At 42.1% G+C, this 15000-nt stretch overlaps 1 protein-coding gene and 1 long non-coding RNA gene across 2 annotated transcripts in view; one reads left to right on the forward strand and one right to left on the reverse strand.

Annotated features, from left to right (window-relative positions):
• Positions 1–15000, reverse strand: part of LOC134445629 (NLR family CARD domain-containing protein 3-like) — a 331412-nt gene that overhangs the window by 1893 nt on the left and 314519 nt on the right. The gene's annotated exons all lie outside the window — the stretch shown is intronic.
• On the forward strand, positions 6387–7767 carry LOC134445662 (uncharacterized). The gene is made up of 3 exons (XR_010034328.1): positions 6387–6931; positions 7146–7239; positions 7704–7767. It is a non-coding gene; the product is annotated as an uncharacterized LOC134445662 (long non-coding RNA).

Consider the following 15000-nt stretch of genomic DNA (forward strand, 5'->3'; position numbering starts at 1 on the left):
CACCCAGGCTACCCTTCAGAATGTGATATGGCTTAGATCAGTGTATCCCAACCTTTTTTCTCTTGCGTACCCCCTACGCCTTTTTGTCATACCATGAGTACCCCCTCACTCATGCTCTATATCCCAGTGTGACTATGCTTCATACATTTTTACATTTTTCTACGTACCCCCTGCACTGTGCTTGCATACCCCTAGTGGTACACGTAACCCTGGTTGGGAAACACTGACTTAGATTACAAAGAAGACGTACAGTACATTCCAATTCAGTTTTAAAGATATCAGCAGATCACTACACTTGTATGCACAGTTAGATGTTCCAAGCAAAGTGTTTCTCATCATACTTGTTTGCTGCTTTGATTCCTGATGTTCCAGGAGGGGTTGGGGCAGAGCCAGAGGAGATGCCAGCAGATAATCCAGTTGAAGGAGAAGGAGCTGCAGGAGCTGAGGAAGGCTGTGAAGACTCTCAAGGTGAGAACTGACTTCAGGAGAAGACAATCTGCAGCAGGTTTCTGGTCATTAAGGGCGGAATTCTCCCATCTCCACTTAAGTCGGTTTTACGCTCACACATTTTACGCGGTCTTATCTTGCGCGTATTCTCCCCTCTGGAACGTCGCCATACCCCTCGCGCTTAACTCAGAAAAACAGCACGTAGCCCATCATAGGCGTGATGTATGCTAAATGGGGGGATGAGTCTCCGCCAAGTTCATCAGTTGTGGCTACAAATAAACTATGGAGCATGGATTTTCAGATCAACCATGTGAAAACCTCGGCAGTCCATTGAGATCCAACACTGAACTTTAACTTTGAATTTAAAACCACGTGCCAAAAGTCCTTGCAAAATCTATCCTCTTCTCCTTTTCACAAACACAAGGCAAGTATTGGAGGTGAGATAATGAGATGGAAACGCGATGTGTCCCATTCGCGGGAACTGCAGCTCAGCGTTTTGGAGCGCAGCAACAGGTTGATTGAAAGAATAAACATCATGAAACGTGTTGCCTACATAATACCGGAGATTAAAAACGTATTTAAAATGCTGGTCGTTGCATCTTAATTCCCCAGTAACAAATATTGTATATGCTGACTTTTGAAAGCGCCTCTCCACGTTTCACACAGCAGCAACGTGATATTAATATTATGTGAAAGGGCAGAAAATCAGCCTTCCATTGATACCCACGCATCCTTAAATTCTACGAAGCGATGTCAACGCAAATATTGATTGTAAACATGCGCGCAAAACCTGACACTTTATATTCTGTCGCAGACATGGAAATTGCGCATGGCACTACTAGGACTTAAACACGCAGCTGATGGGGTATAATAGAGACCAGAAGCGAAATGCCAAAGAAATGCTCTGACATGTAGGCCGGCCTTTTTACGTTTAGCGGCAATGAGCTTCAGTAAATATGTGTGTGTCTTAAAAAAAAGATTGGACAACATGCAATAGGTTGATGGTGATTGGTATGTCGTTGACCAGTCCAGGAAGTTTAATAGCCTACATGCACATATATGCACGAGTTCCAATACATCACAAAAGTGGAGCATTTACTTAACTTGGCTACAACATCATACTAATGGTGAATGTACTGTTCTTAAAGCCAACAGCCAGCTAAACTCATCTCTTCAACAAATCCCCCAAGGAAGAGGCAGGTTTTGTCATTAGCGAGGTTTGTTGAAAAGAAGGTAAAACTGAAATAAATACAAAGACAGAGGGTAAGTATAAATAATAATAATTATAATTCCAGTACAAAAACTGCCTGACTGTAACCACATGAATTAACTTATTTTCTCACCAAAAGATCGTTTTTACTACTCATTTCCTCATAAACTTCTTCATTCAACAGGTAAAGCAACATAAATGCACTTACTGGCAATGCCACATCGAAATGGAGAGATAAAGTTCAGAGGAGCTGAGCTGCGATGTATCCTTCACCTTGAACAACTGAGTGTGCGTTCCAATATGCAACCTTGCTTCCTCCACTTGTGCTTGTGGCCTCGTACCAGGAAGTAATATGTCATGATGACATCACTGACAACAGCATTATATTTCAATATCTCGCAAAAGCTCAATTATAAAGTATTTTTTTCATTTGCAATTGGGATGTTGAATGAAAAACATTCACCCAAAAGTTGTTGTGGCTGGGCTGACAGCTGGGAAACTACAGGGTATTGTTTTCTCCACAGAGGAGGGGCCAGGAGGCGGGGCGAGGCCACAAGCACAAGTGGAGGAAGCAAGGTTGCATATTGGAACGCACTCTGAGAAGTGACTATTCACAGGAACAAGAAGTGACATCAAACCCCAAACTGAGAATTACTGTGTCAAAATAAAAGTGATTATCAAAATACATTCCCCGTGGCATTACAGTGAAGATTGTTTTGGAATAGCCAGAATTGGATGGCTGTCCAGACGATTGGAACAGCATTATACTCATCACAGACGGCATTATATTTGGTCGGACGTGCCTTCCTTGTCCACTTGCGCATGGTGCAACAAGGTTGGTGTTTTGGTTGCAGTACATGGGCACAAAAATATATAATCCTCTGCTAATTAATTAATTGTTTGCATTTGTTTGTACGTTCACCGATATGAGAACATGTTCTGGGGCCACAAAAATGTTAAAAATGCGAGCCAAAGCGGACACCAAATGCAATATTACATTTTGCCTCATAGTGGCACTTGACCTCACAGCCCTTTGATGTGCGTAAAGGGAAATGCGCTTAAGTGCACGGGAGAATACGCTTAGAATTCATTTACATGCGAAACTCCCTGGTTTTGGCCTGGCCCCACCCAAAGTGTGTGTGTGTGTGTGTGTGTGTGTGTGTGTGTGTGTGTGTGTGTGTGTGTGTGTGTGTGTGTGTGTGTCTGTGTCTGCGTCTGCGTCTGCGTGTCTGTGTTCTATCAGTCTGGTGCACAGACAGCAGTGGAGGAGAGTGAGAGGATGTTTACTGAGATGATCCGGTCCATTGAGAGAAGGCGCTCTGAGGTGACAAAGCTGATCAGAGCTCAGGAGAAGGCTGAGGTGAGTCGGGCGGAGGGACTCCTGAAGCGACTGGAGCAGGAGATTGCTGAGCTGAAGAGGACAGATGCTGAGATGAAGCAGCTTTCACAGACACAGGATCCCATCTACTTTCTCAAGGTAAACAACACCTTGATACTTTTCAAATATAATGTTGGGAATTATTTTTTTTTACACTTCCCTTTAGCTGGTGACACAAGGTTGACTACTGATGTTCACATACTGTTGTTACGCTTACATTAATTTATGAATACTCAATAATTAAACTTTAGTCAATTCTCAATAGTATATGTACAGAGCTAGAGTGAGAGCTTCCATTGACTTTCCCAACATTTGGAGGAAATTATATCTGAATACCGCAATGGCATTGCGTTTTGGCACTTCATATTCATGCATCATATCAATCCACAAGTAGATCTGTCATATCTAAAGCTGCACTGCATGAAAAGAGGAATTTGTGGATGAGTTTTGCACCTTAAATTGCCTCATACCTCAAGCCACAGCATTTGTGGCTCCCCCATGCCCCCCTCCCATCCCCTTCTTAGGAGAGCCTTTAATATGTAAATGCCAGTGATCAGGTCGGGAGCTGCTACAGTCAATTTCAAGTGGGGTGGGGTGGGGTGAGGTCAGGTGGGTGGGAGGGAGTGGGGGGTCGGCAGGCCTGTTTCTAGGATTTTGGGGTCCCTAGGCAACGGGATTGTTGGGGGCCCTAGGGCATTTTTTGGCCTTTTACTAAAATGTGTGTATGTGTGTGTCTGTGTGTATGTTTGTTCACGCTGCCCAGTGGTGTTTTTCAGAATCACTAACCATTAAACCAGGGGTAGGGAACCTATGTCTCGAGGGCCCTTGAGGCCGTTTTTATCCGGCCCCTGATATCATTATAATGTTTTGCAACTTCACATGAAATAGGCCTATGACATATTTTGCAGGCCTAAAGGAATCTTAGAAATTACATTTCCAATGCAATTAAGTTAGGCCTATATTCAGGGGACCTAGAAAAGGTGGGGACTGTTTTAAATGTGTCTACCTTTAAAGGTGTCTATATGTCTATATAGGCCTAAAGGTGTCTATATATGCCTAAATTTCATGGGGAAATCCTGATTTGTGTTCATAGTAGCCTACGGCCCCCGGAGGATTTTATGACCATGGTAGGAATTTGAAGTGGCCCTTCGAATGAAAAAGGTTCCCCACCCCTGCATTAAACCTTTCTACTAGCCACAGCTCTGCTGTCAGTACATTTTATTATGATACTATAAGCTCAGAAATGAAGTTGATCAAACAATTCGATCGGTGCTATAAACATTTAAATGAACCGAATAGGCTATCAGAATAGAAACATCTGAATGATCTTTCTTGGACATAGCCTACATTTTGAAGTGACCCTTTGAATTAAAAAGGTTCCTCACCCCTGCTTTTGAGGAAAAACATCAATGTGCTTGGCCACTCTGGTTTTTAAATTATTCTGAACTAAAGCAAGGATTGTTCAAGGAAGTTCAAAACAGACTGTCTCTGGTTAAATTAGTTCTACACCAAGCCTTTAGGTGGCAGTACAACTAATTCGCACAATGCGAATTCCACACACAAGCCACAAAGAAGCCATCTACCGCGGTCAACAACACCGACCTATCTGATTGAACAGAACCACGCGCTGTCTGTGTGGTTTCACTGTTACAAGTTTCTTGGCGATATGGGGGAAAGTTCCTCACATACCAACGGAAAATTGGCTTCACATACATGTAAGTAAATTTTACTCAACTGTGGTTTAAAGTTTCAGTACTCAAGAGCGATTGAATAGCTCCTCTGAACACAGATCCGCCATTGCTAAGTTGTAGCACAAGTCCCCTCAATGAATGTGACTACTCTTGTTGCTGCTGTACGCTAGTAAATTCTGATAACTTGCGAGCATCGTAATGACAAAATGCAGTAGTGAAACGGTGAATATGTTAAGTATACTTGTTGATGGTAAATTGTTTGACATTGCTCGTTCTCAATTGCCTTTCCCCTGCCTAAAGATGATTCCCAGTTTGTCGCTCCCAGCGCGGTTCGATCCCCAGTCGGTTCGCTCCCACTAGCCAGACTATCGAGCCCACCGAGCTAGTTATCTTTTTGATGTTAGTTTTTTGTTACGTACCCTAAACCTAACCCTAACCTTAACCCTAAACCTAACCCTAACCCTAAATTGCTTGTATGTGGTAGTGTATGACAATACGAGAAATGTAATCGGGTGGGATAGAACGCCTGGGATTGATAGAAACACCTGGGACTACACGTCCGGGAGTGATCTCACTTGGGAGTGACCATCTCCCAGCGCTAAAAATTGACAAAGGCTACCGTTAGCATGTTATTGCGTTAGCTCATCAACTAGATGCTGGGCACTGCTCATTTTTCACGTCTGCCCGGCATTTCGCTGATGAACTCAGGCTAGAGATCCATTATAGAGTTACGTTATCGCAGCTGGATGTCCCAGTGTCGACGCACTGCTACTACAGCTCGCGTGGACGGTGAGTTATATACAGGAAGTACATCAATCTACATTTCTAGCCGTTTTTATCGATATAGCAAACCAGCTGCCCCTAAATTACAGTTCAAAATGCTCTTACCGAACTCGGCACATGTGTTTTTTTCACACACAGCTTGGCCTCGTGCTGTTATGCTTGTGGTCGAAATCGAACATAATCATTTGAACCCAGGCATCATAAGCAAGTGCAACATGAATGCTTGTAGTCTATATTTTGTACATCCAAAAGTTTGACAGACGTCAAAAATCTACTTTTACGCGGGAAATGCATCTCCGTGATGACCACAGGTATCATGGGACATCGTCATGTGCTCAACAGTCATTGGGTAACGCAGTCCGTCAGCCGCAGCTAATTTGCATAACTTTCAGGAGAGCTCAACTTTTTGACGTGCCACCGGACCCACGCTCGCCGTGCCGGAATCCCAACATGCATTGCGAGTCCGGTAACGACGATATGCCGCATTTCATTGAAAATGAATTGAATGCGTTGGTACGGCTTGCGTCAAACTGACAAATGGATGGGTACCGTAACGCTTAGACGTCTTGCCAATGTATTTTACAGCGGCAAAAATGCATCTAGGCGACGTTGGCAAGATTGGTGTGCCGTCTGGGTATGTTGGTTTTCAGTGCTGGGCAGTAGCGAAGCGACTAGTTTAATTACATTCCCTAGTAGCTTGGTCGTAGCGTCATTACTATGTATCGACTAACGTCCCTGTAGTTAAGAAATAGTTTAGAAATCAATGTGAAATACCCTGGCATTTGCAACAGTAGGCAACCTGTCCTTAAAAAGTATGGGTCTTCAAAACAGCACTTGTTGCACAAGTAAGTGTAGCATAGAGCACGCCACCCCGAAATCAATGTGAAATACCCTGGCATTTGCAACAGTAGGCAGCATGTCCTTAAAACGTATGGGTCCTCAAAACAGCACTTGTTGCACAAATAAGTGTAGCTGGCCTCTTCAAGAAATTGAAATTATGCATGGTCACTTTTTCTTATTGTTTCACGTGGAGGTCTACTGACATTGTCTAAATAATGTAGGCTAGTTTATGTCCATGTATTATATTAGGACCCAAGGTTAATGGGTTATTCTATTTACCATGTTTTCACAGGCTGCTGTCTCATATGGCGAAGACGAGTCACTTGAAGGCCTAACAGCTCTTATGAGGAGCAGTCTTGCCATAGAAGACTGAAAGAATGTAAGATTAACTTCTTTGTGACCAATATGACTTGCTCATTGATACATTTGCTATGTCAATATGAGATGCATGGCGAAGTATTTAATTTATTTGTCTCTCTTCTAGGAGCTGTAGAAACAACAGGGTGCCTGCTGCAGTATGACGAGGATGCCCTGATCATAGAAGGTCCAGTGTCTTGGCAGGGTGAAATGGCACTGATATCGGTATGTGGTGATATCAGTTAAAATTAATGAATTAATTCTCATATCTGAATAATGTGAACACTGGATTTACCACACACTCACACACTCACACACACCCTAGTCCTAGATGATATAACCAAGGTTACTTTTACCACAGCTCTGGCACTGCATCAAATTTCTTTTCTTTTTTATAGAACTGGACAGGTCATTTATTCGTTCCCCTTGTTTTTTGCAGTGTCCTGCAGGATGCTGTGTCCTGCAATCCTGTGTGCTGTGCTACAGACGCGTGTGGAGGTCAACCCGAAATGGGCACAGTAGAGTGAAAGAGGGTAAGCTTAACCTATAGCCTACGTCAGGGTTGGGGAACCTTTCTCATTAGAATGGCCACTTCAAATTCATCCGAGGGGCCATAAAAGTCCTCCAAGGGCCGTACTATGAACACAAACCAGGATTTTCCCTTTCACTTTAGGCCTATATTGAAGGCAGCCACATTTAAACAAACACCACCTTCTTCAGGTTCCCTGAATATAACTTAATTGTATTGCTAATGTATTTTCTAAGATTCCTTTACAACATATGTCATATTTCATGTGAAGCTGAATAGCATTAAAATTATATCGGGGGCTGGATAAAACTGCCCCAAGGGTCGCAAACGGCCCTAGAGACATACAGTAGGTTCCCCACCCCTGGCCTACATTGTGACTTGTGCTACAATATGACTTGTGCTACTTTATAGATAAGTTGTCAATGCTGTGCATTGCTATGTTTTGATTTATTTTCTTACATCCTACAGATCCTGGCAGGGAGACGGTAGTGTCCTGCAGGATGGTGATGGGCAATCTTACAAGAGACCACAGAAAACTGATTTAGTGTAAGATTATCCCTGTTGGGCTCAATATGTCTTGCTTATTGATATATTTGCTATGTCAATATGAGGTGCATGACGAAGTATTTATTTATTTGTTGTTTCTACAGCTCCCAGAAGTGAGACTGAGTCCCTGTTGCAGTATGACGAGGAAGCAGTGACCAGAGACCTTCAGTAGACCCTGCTGGCATGATTGGCGGCTGAAGAACATGAAATCAACAGCAATGTTTATAATATTGTACATACCTGTATAGTCTGCACTAAAATGCTGTACCTGTACTATTTTTCCTCTTACTTTCATATTTACCACGTATTTACTATGAATTGACAACTTTTAGTTCAAATCCATTTTTGTATGTGCCCTGACTAAAACTATCCTTAAACCTAACCTGTCAGAGGTGTAATAACAACCTGCTCTTAGCAATGTGGCAGCAGTCTACTTGGATGCAGCGGGGAACATAGAACCCTTTTTTTTGAAAAAGCATTGTATGTTTCTGAGTTTTATGAATTGTGCCCTTCCCAAACCTAACCTGTCGTAGGGGCCTATGAAATCCGTTTTAATTTTTCTCAAATTCCGTTTTATTTTTCCTCAAATTCAGTTTTTTTCTGATTTATTTTTTGCCAAATTGGATTTTTTACATTTTTGAACTTATTTTCCCCTTTCATTCCCCCCCCCCAACAACAACATTTCTTAGTTATTTAGTTCAAACTGGTGGGTGGACAGAGCCAACCACTCATGGTTGAATGGTAGGTAGAGAAAAGAAAAGTAAAATTACCTACTAGCTTTTTGTAATATCAGCCCTCAAAAATATTCCAGGTAATAAGGTAGCTGTAATGAACATGCGCATATATTCCATTAAATACACGTGACGCACCCAACTAGAAGGCGAATTCACTTCTGGTGCATTGAAGTTGTTGGACTCTGGCTGCATCAGGTTTTCTCGAATACGTTTGGCTATATTGCAACGTGCAGCTTAGAGACATTTTTGGTCACGTTATATGTAGGCATTAAATAAATAGCCTCGCAAAGTCCCTACCGTCTACCGTTTCACTCAAACACATGTTTTACAAGACGGCCGTTTTCTTCTGATGGTGACTTGACCCTTTTTCAAAGTTGATGCTAACTTTTAGTCACTATGCTCCGTGGCCAACAAAGTTAACAAGACATGATCAAAGCATTGCCTGATCAGTTTTTATTTTACAGCGGTCATGTCTGTTGTAACAAACTCCAAACTTGTGCCTCGCGTCGGAAGATTCCACTGTTAAATAGGCTAAAGTGCAGTGGAGAGCCGCCCGTCTTTTCTGTGTCGCATCGCATTGTCTTGGTAACAGACGGTCAGGACAACGCGTTTATGCCTGACCTCACCTGTTCTACTAGGCAAAATTTGAGTGCTGTTGAGTATTAAGATTTCTTCAATGCTCTGACGGCCAGTGTTAGGACGTGGGAGACAATCGGAAACGCCGCTTGGGAGAGAGATGCGTGTTTGTTTCTGAGTTGTACATTTGTGACCTGAGTAGGCTACTGTATACATCACTGCATATAGAGTATATTGTTTGCAGGGTATGTGTGTAGTTTTAAATTATGTATTTTTATGAAATGCATGGTTCCTGTTTAAAGGGGTATGCCACTATTTTGGGGCTCAATACAGCTAAATTCGTTGGCCCGGGTTTATAAAGGTGGTAAAGTGTCTTATTTTTCATGTAAGCCGTTGTCTTGCTTTAAGACAGGTTAAAAGAGGGAATATGTCGCTAAGCTAGTGAAAGTCAATGTATCCATGTAGCATGCTACAATGCTACATGGATACATTGACTTTCACTAGCTTAGCGACATATTCCCTGTTTTAACTTGTCTTAAAGCAAGACAACGCTTAACATTGTTTGGTGTGATATTAAAAGCGTTCAAAAATTCATTTTCATTTCATTCATTTTCATTTTATCAATAAAGTCACATCATGCATGATAAAGCCCCATCACAGTGCAGCCTATAATGATTTGAATACAATGATGTGAATATACAAAGTAAAATCAACCTAGGTATATTAGTAATAATAATTTTTGCATAATTATACGGACCTACTGTATACGGTATGCATAAATTAATCCAACGTGACCAATAGAAGGTCGTAGCTGCCGACCCTGCTAACCAACAGCGCAGCTCTTTTACTTTGAGTCACGTGTCTTTTTCGTCCAATAAGAGCAAGGCTAGTCCGCGTTCCGGGCTGGCTGTCATTGCCTTTCATGTTAATCGTTGGGCCATTAACACCCTGCTGTGAGACCTCTCCGCGGCTCTGATTCGCTTCCGGGCGAGTTAACTGTCACCAAAACTGTTAATTTCACATTCTCTCAAGCGCTCAAAATCAGACGAAAGTTAGGCAATTCCGTGGACGATTTGGGACGATTTCATTTTCACAAATCCCCCTTTTCGTGCTGTGTGGTTCTTGATTGTGATTGGCTGATTGGTTCGAATCAAGAGCCAACACCAAGGATAGGCCTAGCCTACTTTGTAAGCAAAGCAACCCAGATGCCTGGTGTCGCAACATCACTTGTTTTATTAGGCAACATCTAGGGCAGTGGTTCTCAACCTTTTTGAACAAACGGCCCCTTGGCCTCATCACAAGCCTGTCAACGCCCCCTTGACCTAATCACAAGCCTACCAACGCCCCCTTACTATTGAAAAATAAAATAGGCTAATGCCCCCCAATGGGATCTAACCCCTGCCCCCTACTTAGCTTTATCCTTCTGAACGCCCCCCTAGGGCTCCCCAATGCCCCCTGGGGGGATGTAGCGCCCCCGTTGAGAAACACTAATCTAGGGCGTCAGTTTAGCAGCTACCTGCGTAAGTGACACCTCAGTAATTCCGAATTAGAACATACTGAATCATGAACACTCCAAAACCAACTTTTCTTGGTGCTAGCTTTGAAATGGCAAAAAAAGTTGATGATAAATTATCAGTAAACTCTTTGTGTTTTTCTCATGTTGGCAAACAGACGGATAATACTATATTTTGTCTGAAGAAGATTATCGGAAAATATTACCTTAAGGGCGAAACAAAACCTGTGGACAATATATTATCCCTTACCCAATTTCCAAGTTTTTTACCAATGGCCTCTGTGCAGAACATGGGGTCCATCGATGGTGATCCATGCAGTGATATGACCAGAAGGACCTTCAGCCAAAGCCACTTCTTTGAGCCCCTGAAGGAATCTGTGTCTGCACTGAAGATGCAGCTGGAGGAGAATTTAGATTCCATCTTCAAGCAGGAAATAGTCAAGATATCAGCAGCAGGTTTGACAAACCTAACAAATGCAATTTAAAAATCACATTTAACAAGTTAGTCAACAGCTGTGACTCAAAACAATGTTCTATATTATTCTTTATGTGTACCTCAAAACAGCAACTAAGGAACAAATCACCCTGGACAGAGAATGTGAGTATCTCTCTCTCTCACTCACTCACTCACTCACTCACTCACTCACTCACTCACTCACTCACTCACTCACTCACTCACTCACTCACTCACACACACACACACACACACACACACACACACACACACACACACACACACACACACACACACACACACACACACACACACACACACACACACACAGGCAACAACACTTGACATTTAGGCATTTTGACATTGGGCAGATACCCACATCTTAGTGAACAAAAAGACATGGATGTGAACTGGATGAATATGATCTACCTCATTAAACTAAACTGCATAGATTTAAATGTCATTATGTGTACCCATCGATGCCCAGCCCTCCCAAGCCATACTCATGAACAGTGTGACATCACATTGAGGGGAAAGCCAATGCAAGTGAATTAGTGGGAAAGAATAAACGAAAGACAAGGACCTGTAGACTAGCATTGTTCACGCTCAACATGCCGAAAACGTGTTGTGTTGCCGGCTGTTCAAATAATATAGCCAAACAGCCGTGGCTGAAGCATGGACTGTGTTCATTTAGGCTAGCCGATGTAGCATGTACTGTAAGTTAATGAGACATTCGTTCTGATTTCCGCCATAAAGGGGCGTAATGCACATTTACGAGCAGAGTACCCGGATGGCCGTTCATGCGTATTGGATGTGAGATGCATGTGGGTGAATGTGTGTCTCTGTGTTGGTCTGCAGATACTGATCCTGAACTCCCAGTCAGAAGACCAAGCAGTAAGAAGAGCCTACATCCAAACAGTAAGTGAATACTGAGGACCTCTTACAGGCTGCACAGCCTTTCATTCAAACATGAACGTTTAAAACACACACACACACACACACACACACACACACACACACACACACACACACACACACACACACACACACACACACACACACACACACACAGATAGAGCTTTCATTACCATTTGCACATGTAGTGCGTTATTCCAATTGTCGGTCAGTTGGTCAGATAGAAACCTTTGTAGAAGACAGAAAGTAGAGAATTTCATAATGTTATGTAAGTCAAATAAATACTCTGGCCTTCTCCATGCTGAGAACAAAGGAATATGGCCATGTTTATATGATGTTACTTTATTAATTATTCTGAAGTAATTAGTTTAATCAAGTTCTCCTTGCTTTTTCATTCAATTTCACATTGTGAAGTGTTAACATGATGTTTTCAAAACGGAATTAAGCTTTATTCAGAATTCAGTTGAGGTTTATTCTGAATTAAAAGTCTCACGTGAACTTGGCCAATGTGTCTGGAAACTGATTGCTAATTTAACATATCTGACTGGGAATGAAAAATAAGGTGCTTTCATGCTGTGGGTAATTTGTCTAAGAAGAAAATGTTCTAGATATTTCTATAATCAAAGGATGCCTGTGTTAACTCTCTGTATGGCAAATGATCAAATGAATGGGAAATGTGTCAATGCAACAGGAGCGCATGAACGGAAATGCAGCGTCTGCTCTGCTGCAGTAGTGGTGATGAGTAGTTTCAAAAGAAAGTCGTTAAAGCGATACAGAAAAGCTGAAAACAGGAGTGACGTGATGAGTAGTTTCAAAAGAAAGTCGTTAAAGCGATACAGAAAAGCTGAAAACAGGAGTGACGTGATGATTCAAGATTCAAGATTCAAGATTTTTATTTGTCACGTGCTTCCTTGTGCAAGCACAATTGGCAGTGAAATGGGGATTGCAACTGCTCTGTGCTGTGTTGGATGGTAAAAAATAAAAATAATAAAATAAAATAAAATAAAAAATAATTAAAAATAGTTATTGTCTTAATTCAAAAAGCGGATGGCTTGAGGGAAAAAACTCTTACGCAGTCTCTCTGTTCTACATCTTATGGAACGTAGTCGTTTCCCTGAGGGCAGCCTTTCGAATATGGAGTGACTAGGATGGAATGTGTCTTTCATAATCCTTTGTGCTCGTGTCGTTGCCCTTCTTGCATATATATCTTGCAGCCCTGGAAGGATGGCGCCAGTGATTTTTTCTGCAGCATGCACTACTCTGTGCAGGGCTATCTTGTCCTGAGCTGTGCAGTTGCCATACCACGTTGTAATGCTTCCTGTAATTACTGACTCAATTGTGGCAGAATAGAAGGACTTCTGCATGTCTGATGGAATTCTAAACTTCCTTAGCCTCCTGAGGTGGCACAGACGCTGTCTGGCCTTTTTCACTACGGTGGTGATGTGAGGTGACCAAGACAGATCTTCAGAAATGTTGACGCCTAGATACTTGAAACAGCTCACTCTTTCCACAGGGGTACCAAAGATTTCCAGTTGAGCATAGTTCTGATCTTTTCCTCTTCTGTAGTCCACCACAAGTTCTTTGGTTTTGGTGACGTTGAGCTCTAAACTGTTCTCTGCACACCAGGATGACAACATCTCAACCTCATTTAGGTAGGCTGTTTCATCGTTGTTGGAGATGAGGAGTGACGTGATGACGTGACGACGTGACGACGTGACGACGTGACGTGAGATGACGTGATTCTGAACAGCTTGAAGCCTTTTTCTAGATTTGTGGTTAAAACGCTATTGCAGTAATCAGACTCACAGACAGGGGGAGGCAAACGGTTATGTTGTGCCGGGCCAAAGGAGATATAGGATCCCAGAATTGGGTCCCCATTACATTGTATGTGTTGGGTAGGGGCCCTTTCAGATTACTTTGTCCTGGGCCCAGCAAAAGCTGTCAGTGGCCCTGGCAGTAATCAATCCACACTACAGAGTGCACCCCCATCTTTACCTGTCTGTTTACAGGAGATGCTGCCCTAACTACTGAGATGGGGATGAGGAGTGTGTGTGTGTGTGTGTGTGTGTGTGTGTGTGTCTCTGTGTGTGTGTGTGTGTGTGTGTGTGTGTGTGTGTGTGTGTGTGTTAGACCTGTTCAAAAAAATCTTTTTTTGTAATTTTGAAGCCAATTGCTGTGATTCCCATCCTCCAAGGTGTGAAATGGCCAGATATAAAATTATTTTGATTTTGGACCATGGGAAGACCTGCCTCAAGAGCCATAAAGTTTCAATGTTTATTTTAATCAAAAACGCCTGACATTTGGCCCCATTTTGCCTAATAACTTCGCAGCCATTTGTCGTAGAGCATTGTGGGTGGTGTCACCTGAAAGCTGACAAAATTTCCTTTCAGATGATACCCAATATGTCAGTATCATGCACAGTTATAGCTGACTTTAAAGCAGAAATGTGTTAAATTTAGGCGACTTTTGGTGGTTTCAGCTCAAACAATACTCAATTGGACCCCAGAAAGGTTTATTAATTCACCTAAGTATAGTGCCAAATTGAAGTCTGAAAGAAAATATATTTCCTAACATTTCATATATTGCCAGTGACACATCCTGAACTGTCAGAACACAATATATAAAGTCATGATCTCTTGTTTACTCTTCCTGTGCTGTCTGAACACAATATTGGCCTATTTGATCCTGATTTTGTTGGTTTGCCCACCAATAAATTATCAATCTGTAATTTTAATATTAGGTGTATTCTAACATGGAAAGATAGAATATCAAAAAGCAAATCCAGAAAGTAGCTTAAAAGAATATATATTAGGAATTTATTTCTATTACATTGAGGGAGATAGGTATTTGATCCCCTCCTAACCATTAAAGAGTTCTGGTCTCACAGATCAGATGGGCACTTCCAATCAACTTGTCATCTGAATTCAAGACACCTGAAAATAGTCAGCTGACTTAAAAAGTCTCCCGTTGATAGAAATGGTGAACGAATCAGACACAAAACTCTTCAAACATGGTAAAGAGCCAGAA

The sequence above is a fragment of the Engraulis encrasicolus genome, chromosome 3 (genome assembly GCF_034702125.1).
Source record: "Engraulis encrasicolus isolate BLACKSEA-1 chromosome 3, IST_EnEncr_1.0, whole genome shotgun sequence".
Classification (NCBI taxonomy): domain Eukaryota; kingdom Metazoa; phylum Chordata; class Actinopteri; order Clupeiformes; family Engraulidae; genus Engraulis; species Engraulis encrasicolus.